The following is a 12,891-nucleotide window of genomic DNA, read 5'->3' as shown; positions in this document are numbered from 1 at the left end:
CACACTATTATTATTATTTTCTGAAAACGGTTCTTTGTGACGGATTTCGACGTAGTGCAAAATGTTGAGGATATAAAGTACCTACTGTAAGTATCCAGTTATTCAGTTCTTCAAAATATTGCCATCGTTGCCAAACTCAGTTTTTGTTAAATATTTTCGAAATACTCATTCATTGAATGAATTTTTTAGATTAGATAAGTAGGGTATTATTTTAGTTTCAAGGTGTTGTTTCAACTTGTATGTTTCTTATACTCTGTTTTTATTTTCATTTTTATTTCTTTTATTGACAATTCCTATACAATGTCTACACGGAAATAAAGTATTATTATTATAGAAAAATAGACTATAAGACTTATTCGAAGCCAACATTATTTGTATAAAGATGGAGAAATAGAAAACCTTTCTTTCCCAAAAATTAATATCTTCTTTAAGTATACCCCTTTTCAATTCAAAGAAGAAAATCTATTGCAATAGTGTTCTTAAGATTATAGCGTATTTGAAATTTATAATTAAATTCAGTATAGTATTCAAAGCATATTTGTGACAGACACACTTTATTCTAGTTACTATACTACTATACATATCGGCATAGTGGACAGAGGGCCTCACCATGAGCCTAAGATTACTGATCATTCAATAATTTCCGTTATTATACAAAATAGTGACTTTGCAATATCTACACCTTTTTTCACACGGAGATTAAATGATGAGGTTTTTCATAGTATCAACCTGAGGCTGATTGAATGTGAATGGTTGAAAACCTCCACTGATGTGAATGAGATTTACCATAATATTGAATCGGAGTGTAGATTAATTTTAAATGAGATAGCACCCATTATCGAAATCAAAAACAAACAAAATCAGGTACCTTGGTACGATAATGAGATAAAATCATTTTCAAAACAAAGAGACAAATTGTATAAAGATTTCAGAAAAACTTCCAATGCCAATAAAGAGGAGTTGTGGAATAAATATAAATCAAAACGAAATGAGGTTGTTAATTTACTGAAAATAAAAAAATTGCAATACTTTGAAAATAAAATCGATTCAAATAAAAATGACCCTAAAGAAATGTGGAAAACTATTAAAAAATTAACAAAAGGTGAGAAGCAGCATATGAACTTCAAGTGCATTAACTTTAGCACTGATGGCACTATATCAAGGGTAAAAACTGAGCAAGATGCTGCCAATAAGTTTAATTCGTTCTATGTTGATAGCATTGAGCGGATCTCTAGTTCTATCATCTCTGAAGAAAAGTGGTCTCAGAAAAATCTTAAACCAGTGGTAGCTAGTTTTCCTGAATTTGAAAGTGTAAACCTAAGTAAGTTGAGATCTACTATATTTTCTCTCAAAAAAAAGGCAGTATTGAGGAAGTAATTAGTGTCAGGTTTTTGAGAGAAACGTTTTATACTGGTGGAATTGTCTTCCTGAACTTGATAAATACTTCACTTGCAAATGGTAGTTTTCCCAACCAATTGAAACTCAGTACTATAATGCCCATTCCTAAAATTAATAACGCAATAGAAATGTCTGACTATAGGGCCATAAATACTTTACCAACTATAGAGAAACTCTTAGAAATAATAGTGCACGAACAAATAACTCAGTACTTCAGTAAGAATGATCTGTTTATGGGTAACCAATCTGGTTTTAGAGAACATCATTCATGTGAAACTGCCCTTCAGTTAACAATATCGAAATGGAAGCAGGTACTTGATGATGGTAAATATGTAGTGGCAGTATTTCTTGACTTCAAAAGAGCGTTTGAGACCATCGACAGAGAAATTTTACTTCTAAAATTGAAATATTATGGCATTCAGAGTAAAGTATTGAATTGGTTCAAAGAATATCTCAGTAATAGATCTCAAAGAACCAAAATAGGCAACTCTTATTCAAACGAAATTATTAATAATTTTGGTGTACCTCAAGGCAGTGTGCTGGGACCACTGCTTTTTATAATATATTTGAATGATCTCAATTATGTGCAAGGTCATGATTTTCTGAATTTATTCGCGGATGACACATTGGTTGCATGTTATGGTCACAATCTTAACGAAACAATAACTCGAATGAACCAAGTATTAAAAAAATATGAAACCTATCTGGGAACTAATAAACTAAAATTAAATACAAAAAAAACCAAAGCCATGATTCTCAGTAATAAACATAAATTAAAGTATGTGGACTATGAGTCTCTACAACTTACCATTGATCATGACAAGATTGAATGGGTAACCGAGTTTAAATACTTAGGTTTCATAATAGATGACTCACTAACACTGAACGCTCATAGCGATTACATTTGCAAAAAAATTTCGAAAAAACTCTTCTTTTTTTCTAGGATATCATCTCAAGTGTCTTTATTTTCAAAGATAACTATATATAGAAGCATTATACAGCCACATTTTGATTACTGTTCTAGTCTTCTATATCTCTTGGACAAAAACAACAAACAAAAATTAGAAAAATTACAAAATCGAGGAATGCGAATAATCTTGATGTGTAATAGATATACTCCCATTCAAATTATGCTAAATACTCTAAATTGGTATAGTGTAACGCAAAGACTATTTTATATGTCAATGATGTTCATTTATAAAATCACAAAGAATTTATTACCAAGTTACTTCAAGTCTTTTATTACTTATAACAATCAAATTCACCGTTATGATACAAGGACTAATAATGAATTTCATATAGCTAGAACCAAAACTAAAAATTCTATGATATCATTATTTTTCAGGGGACTGAATGATTTCAACGAACTCCCTCAAGACATTAAATGCTCGGTCACTATCGATAGTTTCAAATATCAGCTAAAAAAACATATAAGGTCACTGGATATTTATTAATTTTTTTCGTTCTTTTAACTTTCTTTTCTTTCTTTTTAGCTTTTAAAATACTTTTAACTTTATACACACACATTCATATGTTTCACTGTTTTACACTTATTTTGAAGAATATTTTTTTAACAGATTGATATAAAAATTGTTTTTATCTATTTGTATTTTATTACTAGTAGCTATTATAATTGATGTATTCATATATTTCGCGATATTGACAATTTTTTCACATTTATCATAATTTTTAAGATTTGTATGTATATTAGGAATTCCTATTTCAAATAAAGATTTCATTTCATTTCAAATTCAAAGTACTGTTTGAAACAATTTGGTTCAATGATTCTTTTACAGCGTTTGCAACTAAAAACTTGTTTCAAATTGTCAACATATCTTCCACAAATTAAACAATATCTTTCCATATTCTCTGATTTCTTCAGTAGATACTCCTTAAGATATGAACGATAATTATCAGGGTTGAAAGATATATTCAACTCTTTCCGATTTAAAATACAACTTATGTAGTGTAAAACGAAAATCCCACAATTGTACGAATCAGTTTGCTGTGAGTGTGTTTCGTTGATGACTTTGAAATCAGTCAAGTCATATTGATATGGCGTATGCTTATTTAGTGTTTTAATAAATCTACAAAACTTATTAAATATCTCGTACCTTTGTTGTTTTGTTGAACCATAAGGATCAATAAATGAAAAAGTTCCCTTCAGATAATCAATAATTATCATTGTGAAGTGTTTATTATGCATAATGGGGATAATATTCACTTTACTATCGATATTTTTAAACAAATCATCTTTGAAAAAATCGATTTCCAGTTTGTTCAGTTGAAATAACAACAAATCCGTTTTGAATATACTCCAAATTTTCACAGTTGGATCTGGTTTTTCGGAGTAAATCAGATCAGAGATTATGAAAAATACAGTATTAGATATATACAAATATTTATTCAAGGTCAAATAATCCTCAATTGTTAAGTTAAATGTGCAGTCATATCTAGCGATGACATAGTTTCCTAAGTCATCAGAAGGTATATAATGATCTGGTTTACATTTTAGAGCATTGGGCATAATTTCATTTTTTTGTAACTTATGGAAAGGTTTCACATCGAAATTTCCACTACAAATGGGACAATAATATACAACGTCTGGGGAATCTAAAGGGCACGTAAATTCAAATATTCTATTGTCGCAATTGAAGTGTATCCATCTTGTGCAAAGCTCGCAACAAACCCAATTTGTATTTTGCTGCCCTTCAAATTGGCCGCACATAGGACAAAAATTCATAAAGTAGCATATAATGATTTTTTCTCGTTATATTTTTTCAAATAGTTCTGAAAATTATTCAGATATTCTTTGCTCTCAATATCCGTGTTTCCGTATGGATTGAATATGTCCAATGTTTTATTTTTGAAATTAATTGTCAGAAGAAACCATTTTTCATCAAGAAAGTGAAACGGAATGAAAGTTTTTTTTTTAAAAGGCAATATTTTACCTAATATCATATTTTCCTCCAATTCATAAAATGAAGTGGCGCAGGGCCATACAGCTACATCTGACTGTTTTTTATTTTTTGTTATTATAATCGCAGCTAAAGTATTCATTAATTTTGGAGAAAGTATCCGGGATAAGTCATTGTATTTCAAAACATTGAAGTCCTCCGATGATATAAATCTATTTCCTTTCACAAACTCATAAAATCCAATGTAGTACGAAAATGTTTCGAATATTTTATAATATTGACAGTCGTTCACCAAGTTATTTTCTAGAATATCCAATGAGATCATTTTATTTTCGGTGTTACTAACTGCCTGCGTAGATTTATAAGATGGTAAATATTTGAGATATCTACCAGAGAAGAAGGTAAATTTGGCCTTTGGCTTTCTGTTCCATTGTTCTTCAGCATTAGTAGTACTATCTGCAGAATCATCATCCGAAACAATGATCTGGTTAGTTCTGGGGACTGTAGATAGTTTATGTTTCGATATACCTAGGTCAATTTCGGTGAAAACCTTCAAGATGTGACCTCTCACTTTTCTTATGAAAGTAGTGGGTTTGAGATCCCTGGCTCCTTTCAATATATCTGTTTTGAGAAAACCAAACCATCGTTCTATTAAAGCGTTGCTCAGTCTTTTCTTGGTAACGACTGCTGACCACAAAGGAAATAGTCCCATATATCTATCCAAGACGATTTCTAATAAGGAAGGGCAATAAAAATCATTTTTATTGTAATTGTTTTTCGTTGTGAGCCTATTTCGATTATATATGTCCAAAAAAAAATTATAGAGAGGTGATTTTTTTCTTAAACTTTTTTGATTGAGCAGATTTTCACTCGATTTACTTGTAGTTACCGAAATATCTTGGGCTTCAAGACAATCTAAAGTATCCATTTTAGATAGAATTTCATCAAGTACGTCGTTTTGATATTCCGATGACAATATTATAGTTAGATTTTTAAACCATTCACTTGCTTCCTTGAGATCAGTTATATTGAACGCTATTGCGAACAATGTTTTAATACAGTTCCTTATTCGCTTATTTTCAATTGTTTTGGTATTTTCATCAATCAATTGAAATAATTTTTTTATGAAATGAGCGCAACATAAATACAACTTGGTTTTCTTTGAGGGAAAGTGTTTCTTCGTTTGGAGATAGTCGAAGCATAAGTTCAAATAATTATCTAATTGCATATTATTAAACGCTTTCGAAGCCGCGTTCAAATTCGCGAAACTAAAGTCGCTGACAAACACTTCAAATATTGGCCATGCTTTTTTCTCCTGGCAAAATTTCTTGAATTTTACAAATAATTCGTAAATTGCAAGTGTATCATGTTCGCATGATATCATTTCTAGAATAGGACAGATGGTTTTTTCTGGTAAACTAACAACGCCACAATAATATAATATTTTTTTATCGTCGTTTTTATTATAATCCACAACTGCCCCTGTGGCATCAAAATGGAAAACTTTACTAGTAGAAGTCTTCGCAATCTCTAGTTGTTGTGAACTGAACATTTTAACGTTCAACGGAGAACAGACTTGTTTGACAAAATTGAAATGATCCTTTTTATACAATATGAGATCGACCATATCATCTTCATGTCTCCTAAGACTATTTTGAGTTTCACTGCGAATTTTACGGACTACTTCCTCTGATTTGATATCCTGCAATTGACCTCGCCGAATGGCAGATTTATCGGCTTTCAAAATTGTTTTTTTTCTGAATTCAGAGGGCTTCATGTTCCTCAGCATTTTCTTGGCTATATCTCTTTCTACACCGCGTACTTGATCAGTGATTTTAAACGGGTGACAATAATCGCAAGATGTACTAAAAACTTGTAGGTACTATTTTACCATGTTGCATATCATTCGAAATATCAAATTTGAAATTTTTGCATTTTTGATAATTATTTCGACAGTATGCGAACAAAACTATTTTGTTTTTCAAATATTTTGTTCTATAGAAGGCAACAGTACAACTATTATTAACATACTTTCTCAACTGGTTTCGGAAAAAATATGGATAATATTTTTTAGACAGTTTTCCTTCATTACTTATAGTGTTCCATTGTTGATTATTGATGTAGAACTTGCCTTCGAGAAAGTTGCATTTTGAATAATCGCTTCTTTTTATATTTTTATGCTTAAATGGATTGGTATTTTTGCTATTATGTGGAAGGACCCGATTATTCTCGGATGGTTTCTTTATGTTAAAACTGACAATTGAAAGTGACGAATCTGTTACGTTTTCCAAAGTGGAAATTGTATTTAAGCTGATCGAAGATTCGGTGAAAAGGCTTTTGCAGATACGAGGAGAGGTATCATTCTTAATTTTTCTATCATTATTTCTTTCACTTTCCATTTGATTATTATTGTTTGAGCCCTTCTTGCTGAAATCTAAGAGTTTTGATTCTGAACTGAATGATAGAGTGAAATGATCCCCCTCATTATTGATATTGTTCAATTTTTTTTCTAAGGGTGTAGAATGTTCAATACTATATTTTTCTTTCAGTTTCTGGATCACTCCATTATCAGAAATATGACCTACCAAATCCTCATTCAAAGGGACTACCGGTAACGAACATTTTTCATCTGACAATTCTAAAGTTTCTTCGAAATATTCAGGATTTTCCATTATTTTATCACTTGGATTGGTCGGTGATCGCATTTGAAATGGGGCGACTTCTTCAGATGAAACTACTTCATCAGAAAAATTTTTGGAGGCACTGCCATGTGATCGAATCGATTTGTTTTCCAATAAATCCTTCAGATTATATGAGTTTCTTTGGATTAATTGAAAAATCCATTTCTTTTTTTTTTTGCGCTCTTCCCTATTACGAATTTGTTCAACCAATTTGTCGTAAAAATTGTCATTGAACTGAATGGCCACTAGCTCATTGTATGTTATATTACCCTTTAGAAATTGTATTCGAGTGACAATATTATTAACTTTATCTTTCATTTCGCTAAGGTCAGATTAGTAAACAAAACTTAAACAAAAAATGAACTATGGCAATTAAAATAACTAAAATAAAAATCATGCTTCACACTTTTCAGAAACAAAAATATGTTAAATAGAAATCACGACTGATAATATGAAATGAACTATGAAATGAAAAGACAGAAAGTTGCTCGTATTATAGACTATACAAGAATGTGGCGAAGTCAGTTCGGGACGAATGGCACAATCTAATCGGTATGTGAAAACATCTAGTTCGAATGTAACGGAGAACAAGTGATGCCTATACGCGTAATACATTTACTTTTAATAGGTGGTGAGGATAGAAATAAATTTACAATCAAATGCGTTTAACTCAATTAATTAGCACTTTAGAGGAGATTTGTAAAGAAATTGATCTTTATAATTTTTTATTACCTTTAAATAAGGTCTCTTGTGATTTTTTGATAGAGTAAAAGATTTCTAAAATCGAAAAGAAATTCGAAAATTTCCACTAGTGCGCTAGCATTGAGATATCATTGATATGATTCAAGAATACTGGATGTTTGTTCACAAAACCAAACTTTGAAAATTTTACAGAAATGCAAATAAATGATTGAATAATCATTTCAGAAAGGTTTATGCCGCTTTGAATGAGATGCCAATGTTTTGAAAGACTGAAAACTTTTGGCCATATACTACTTGATATACCCAAAATTTTTGCTCATTATGTGCACTGTATGAAAAATCGTAACGTAGATTTCACGAAGGTTTTCATTAGAGTTTTCTCACAATAAAGTAGCACCTACTTCAATACGTTAAAGATATTCATCAAGTAGGTATCCGCAATATTTCAAAATAAATCACAAATAATCATATTCAGAAAACAATAATAATAGTGTGTATGGATAAACGCCATTTTAGCAATGTTGCCGATATTTTGAAGAACTGAAAAACTGAATAGTTATAGTACTTCATATCCTCAACATTTTGCATTACGTCGAAATCCGTCACAAAGAACTGTTTTCAGAAAATAATAATAATAGTGTGTATGGATAAACGCTATTTTAGCAATGTTGCCGATATTTTGAAGAACTGAAAAACTGAATAGTTATAGTACTTCACATCCTCAACATTTTGCATTACGTCGAAATCCGTCACAAAGAACCGTTTTCAGAAAATAATAATAATAGTGTGTATGGATAAACGCCATTTTAGCAATGTTGCCGATATTTTGAAGTACTGAAAAAGTGGATAGTTATAGTAATTCATATCCTCAACATTTTGCACTACGTCGAAATCCGTCACAAAGAACCGTTTTCAGAAAATAATAATAATAGTGTGTATGGATAAACGCCATTTTAGCAATGTTGCCGATATTTTGAAGAACTGAAAAACTGGATAGTTATAGTACTTCATATCCTCAACATTTTGCATTACGTCGAAATCCGTCACAAAGAACTGTTTTCAGAAAATAATAGTAATAGTGTGTATGGATGAACGCTATTTTAGCAATGTTGCCGATATTTTGAAGAACTGAAAAACTGGATAGTTATAGTACTTCATATCCTCAACATTTTGCACTACGTCGAAATCCGTCACAAAGAACCGTTTTCAGAAAATAATAATAATAGTGTGTATGGATAAACGCCATTTTAGCAATGTTGCCGATATTTTGAAGAACTGAAAAACTGAATAGTTATAGTACTTCATATCCTCAACATTTTGCACTACGTCGAAATCCGTTACAAAGAACCGTTTTCAGAAAATAATAATAATAGTGTGTATGGATGAACGCTATTTTAGCAATGTTGCCGATATTTTGAAGAACTGAAAAACTGGATAGTTATAGTACTTCATATCCTTAACATTTTGCACTACGTCGAAATCCGTCACAAAGAACCGTTTTCAGAAAATAATAATAATAGTGTGTATGGATAAACGCCATTTTAGCAATGTTGCCGATATTTTGAAGAACTGAAAAACTGAATAGTTATAGTACTTCATATCCTCAACATTTTGCACTACGTCGAAATCCGTCACAAAGAACCGTTTTCAGAAAATAATAATAATAGTGTGTATGGATAAACGCCATTTTAGCAATGTTGCCGATATTTTGAAGAACTGAAAAACTGATAGTTATAGTACTTCATATCCTCAACATTTTGCATTACGTCGAAATCCGTCACAAAGAACTGTTTTCAGAAAATAATAATAATAGTGTGTATGGATGAACGCCATTTTAGCAATGTTGCCGATATTTTGAGGAACTGAAAAACTGGATAGTTATAGTACTTCATATCCTCAACAGTTTGCACTACGTCGAAATCCGTCACAAAGAACCGTTTTCAGAAAATAATAATAATAGTGTGTATGGATAAACGCCATTTTAGCAATGTTGCCGATATTTTGAAGAACTGAAAAACTGAATAGTTATAGTACTTCATATCCTCAACATTTTGCATTACGTCGAAATCCGTCACAAAGAACTGTTTTCAGAAAATAATAATAATAGTGTGTATGGATAAACGCTATTTTAGCAATGTTGCCGATATTTTGAAGAACTGAAAAACTGAATAGTTATAGTACTTCATATCCTCAACATTTTGCATTACGTCGAAATCCGTCACAAAGAACCGTTTTCAGAAAATAATAATAATAGTGTGTATGGATAAACGCCATTTTAGCAATGTTGCCGATATTTTGAAGTACTGAAAAAGTGGATAGTTATAGTAATTCATATCCTCAACATTTTGCACTACGTCGAAATCCGTCACAAAGAACCGTTTTCAGAAAATAATAATAATAGTGTGTATGGATAAACGCCATTTTAGCAATGTTGCCGATATTTTGAAGAACTGAAAAACTGAATAGTTATAGTACTTCATATCCTCAACATTTTGCATTACGTCGAAATCCGTCACAAAGAACCGTTTTCAGAAAATAATAATAATAGTGTGTATGGATAAACGCCATTTTAGCAATGTTGCCGATATTTTGAAGTACTGAAAAAGTGGATAGTTATAGTAATTCATATCCTCAACATTTTGCACTACGTCGAAATCCGTCACAAAGAACCGTTTTCAGAAAATAATAATAATAGTGTGTATGGATAAACGCCATTTTAGCAATGTTGCCGATATTTTGAAGAACTGAAAAACTGGATAGTTATAGTACTTCATATCCTCAACATTTTGCATTACGTCGAAATCCGTCACAAAGAACTGTTTTCAGAAAATAATAGTAATAGTGTGTATGGATGAACGCTATTTTAGCAATGTTGCCGATATTTTGAAGAACTGAAAAACTGGATAGTTATAGTACTTCATATCCTCAACATTTTGCACTACGTCGAAATCCGTCACAAAGAACCGTTTTCAGAAAATAATAATAATAGTGTGTATGGATAAACGCCATTTTAGCAATGTTGCCGATATTTTGAAGAACTGAAAAACTGAATAGTTATAGTACTTCATATCCTCAACATTTTGCACTACGTCGAAATCCGTTACAAAGAACCGTTTTCAGAAAATAATAATAATAGTGTGTATGGATGAACGCTATTTTAGCAATGTTGCCGATATTTTGAAGAACTGAAAAACTGGATAGTTATAGTACTTCATATCCTTAACATTTTGCACTACGTCGAAATCCGTCACAAAGAACCGTTTTCAGAAAATAATAATAATAGTGTGTATGGATAAACGCCATTTTAGCAATGTTGCCGATATTTTGAAGAACTGAAAAACTGAATAGTTATAGTACTTCATATCCTCAACATTTTGCACTACGTCGAAATCCGTCACAAAGAACCGTTTTCAGAAAATAATAATAATAGTGTGTATGGATAAACGCCATTTTAGCAATGTTGCCGATATTTTGAAGAACTGAAAAACTGGATAGTTATAGTACTTCATATCCTCAACATTTTGCATTACGTCGAAATCCGTCACAAAGAACTGTTTTCAGAAAATAATAATAATAGTGTGTATGGATGAACGCCATTTTAGCAATGTTGCCGATATTTTGAGGAACTGAAAAACTGGATAGTTATAGTACTTCATATCCTCAACAGTTTGCACTACGTCGAAATCCGTCACAAAGAACCGTTTTCAGAAAATAATAATAATAGTGTGTATGGATAAACGCCATTTTAGCAATGTTGCCGATATTTTGAAGAACTGAAAAACTGAATAGTTATAGTACTTCATATCCTCAACATTTTGCATTACGTCGAAATCCGTCACAAAGAACTGTTTTCAGAAAATAATAATAATAGTGTGTATGGATAAACGCTATTTTAGCAATGTTGCCGATATTTTGAAGAACTGAAAAACTGAATAGTTATAGTACTTCATATCCTCAACATTTTGCATTACGTCGAAATCCGTCACAAAGAACCGTTTTCAGAAAATAATAATAATAGTGTGTATGGATAAACGCCATTTTAGCAATGTTGCCGATATTTTGAAGTACTGAAAAAGTGGATAGTTATAGTAATTCATATCCTCAACATTTTGCACTACGTCGAAATCCGTCACAAAGAACCGTTTTCAGAAAATAATAATAATAGTGTGTATGGATAAACGCCATTTTAGCAATGTTGCCGATATTTTGAAGAACTGAAAAACTGAATAGTTATAGTACTTCATATCCTCAACATTTTGCATTACGTCGAAATCCGTCACAAAGAACTGTTTTCAGAAAATAATAATAATAGTGTGTATGGATGAACGCTATTTTAGCAATGTTGCCGATATTTTGAAGAACTGAAAAACTGGATAGTTATAGTACTTCATATCCTCAACATTTTGCACTACGTCGAAATCCGTCACAAAGAACCGTTTTCAGAAAATAATAATAATAGTGTGTATGGATAAACGCCATTTTAGCAATGTTGCCGATATTTTGAAGAACTGAAAAACTGAATAGTTATAGTACTTCATATCCTCAACATTTTGCACTACGTCGAAATCCGTCACAAAGAACCGTTTTCAGAAAATAATAATAATAGTGTGTATGGATGAACGCTATTTTAGCAATGTTGCCGATATTTTGAAGAACTGAAAAACTGGATAGTTATAGTACTTCATATCCTTAACATTTTGCACTACGTCGAAATCCGTCACAAAGAACCGTTTTCAGAAAATAATAATAATAGTGTGTATGGATAAACGCCATTTTAGCAATGTTGCCGATATTTTGAAGAACTGAAAAACTGAATAGTTATAGTACTTCATATCCTCAACATTTTGCATTACGTCGAAATCCGTCACAAAGAACTGTTTTCAGAAAATAATAATAATAGTGTGTATGGATAAACGCTATTTTAGCAATGTTGCCGATATTTTGAAGAACTGAAAAACTGAATAGTTATAGTACTTCATATCCTCAACATTTTGCATTACGTCGAAATCCGTCACAAAGAACCGTTTTCAGAAAATAATAATAATAGTGTGTATGGATAAACGCCATTTTAGCAATGTTGCCGATATTTTGAAGTACTGAAAAAGTGGATAGTTATAGTAATTCATATCCTCAACATTTTGCACTACGTCGAAATCCGTCACAAAGAACCGTTTTCAGAAAATAATAATAAT

Source organism: Leptinotarsa decemlineata, unplaced genomic scaffold (genome assembly GCF_025532065.1).
Source record: "Leptinotarsa decemlineata unplaced genomic scaffold, Ldec_3_MD MMD2_P_RNA_scaffold_2, whole genome shotgun sequence".
Taxonomy (NCBI): domain Eukaryota; kingdom Metazoa; phylum Arthropoda; class Insecta; order Coleoptera; family Chrysomelidae; genus Leptinotarsa; species Leptinotarsa decemlineata.
This window is presented reverse-complemented; position numbering follows the sequence as displayed.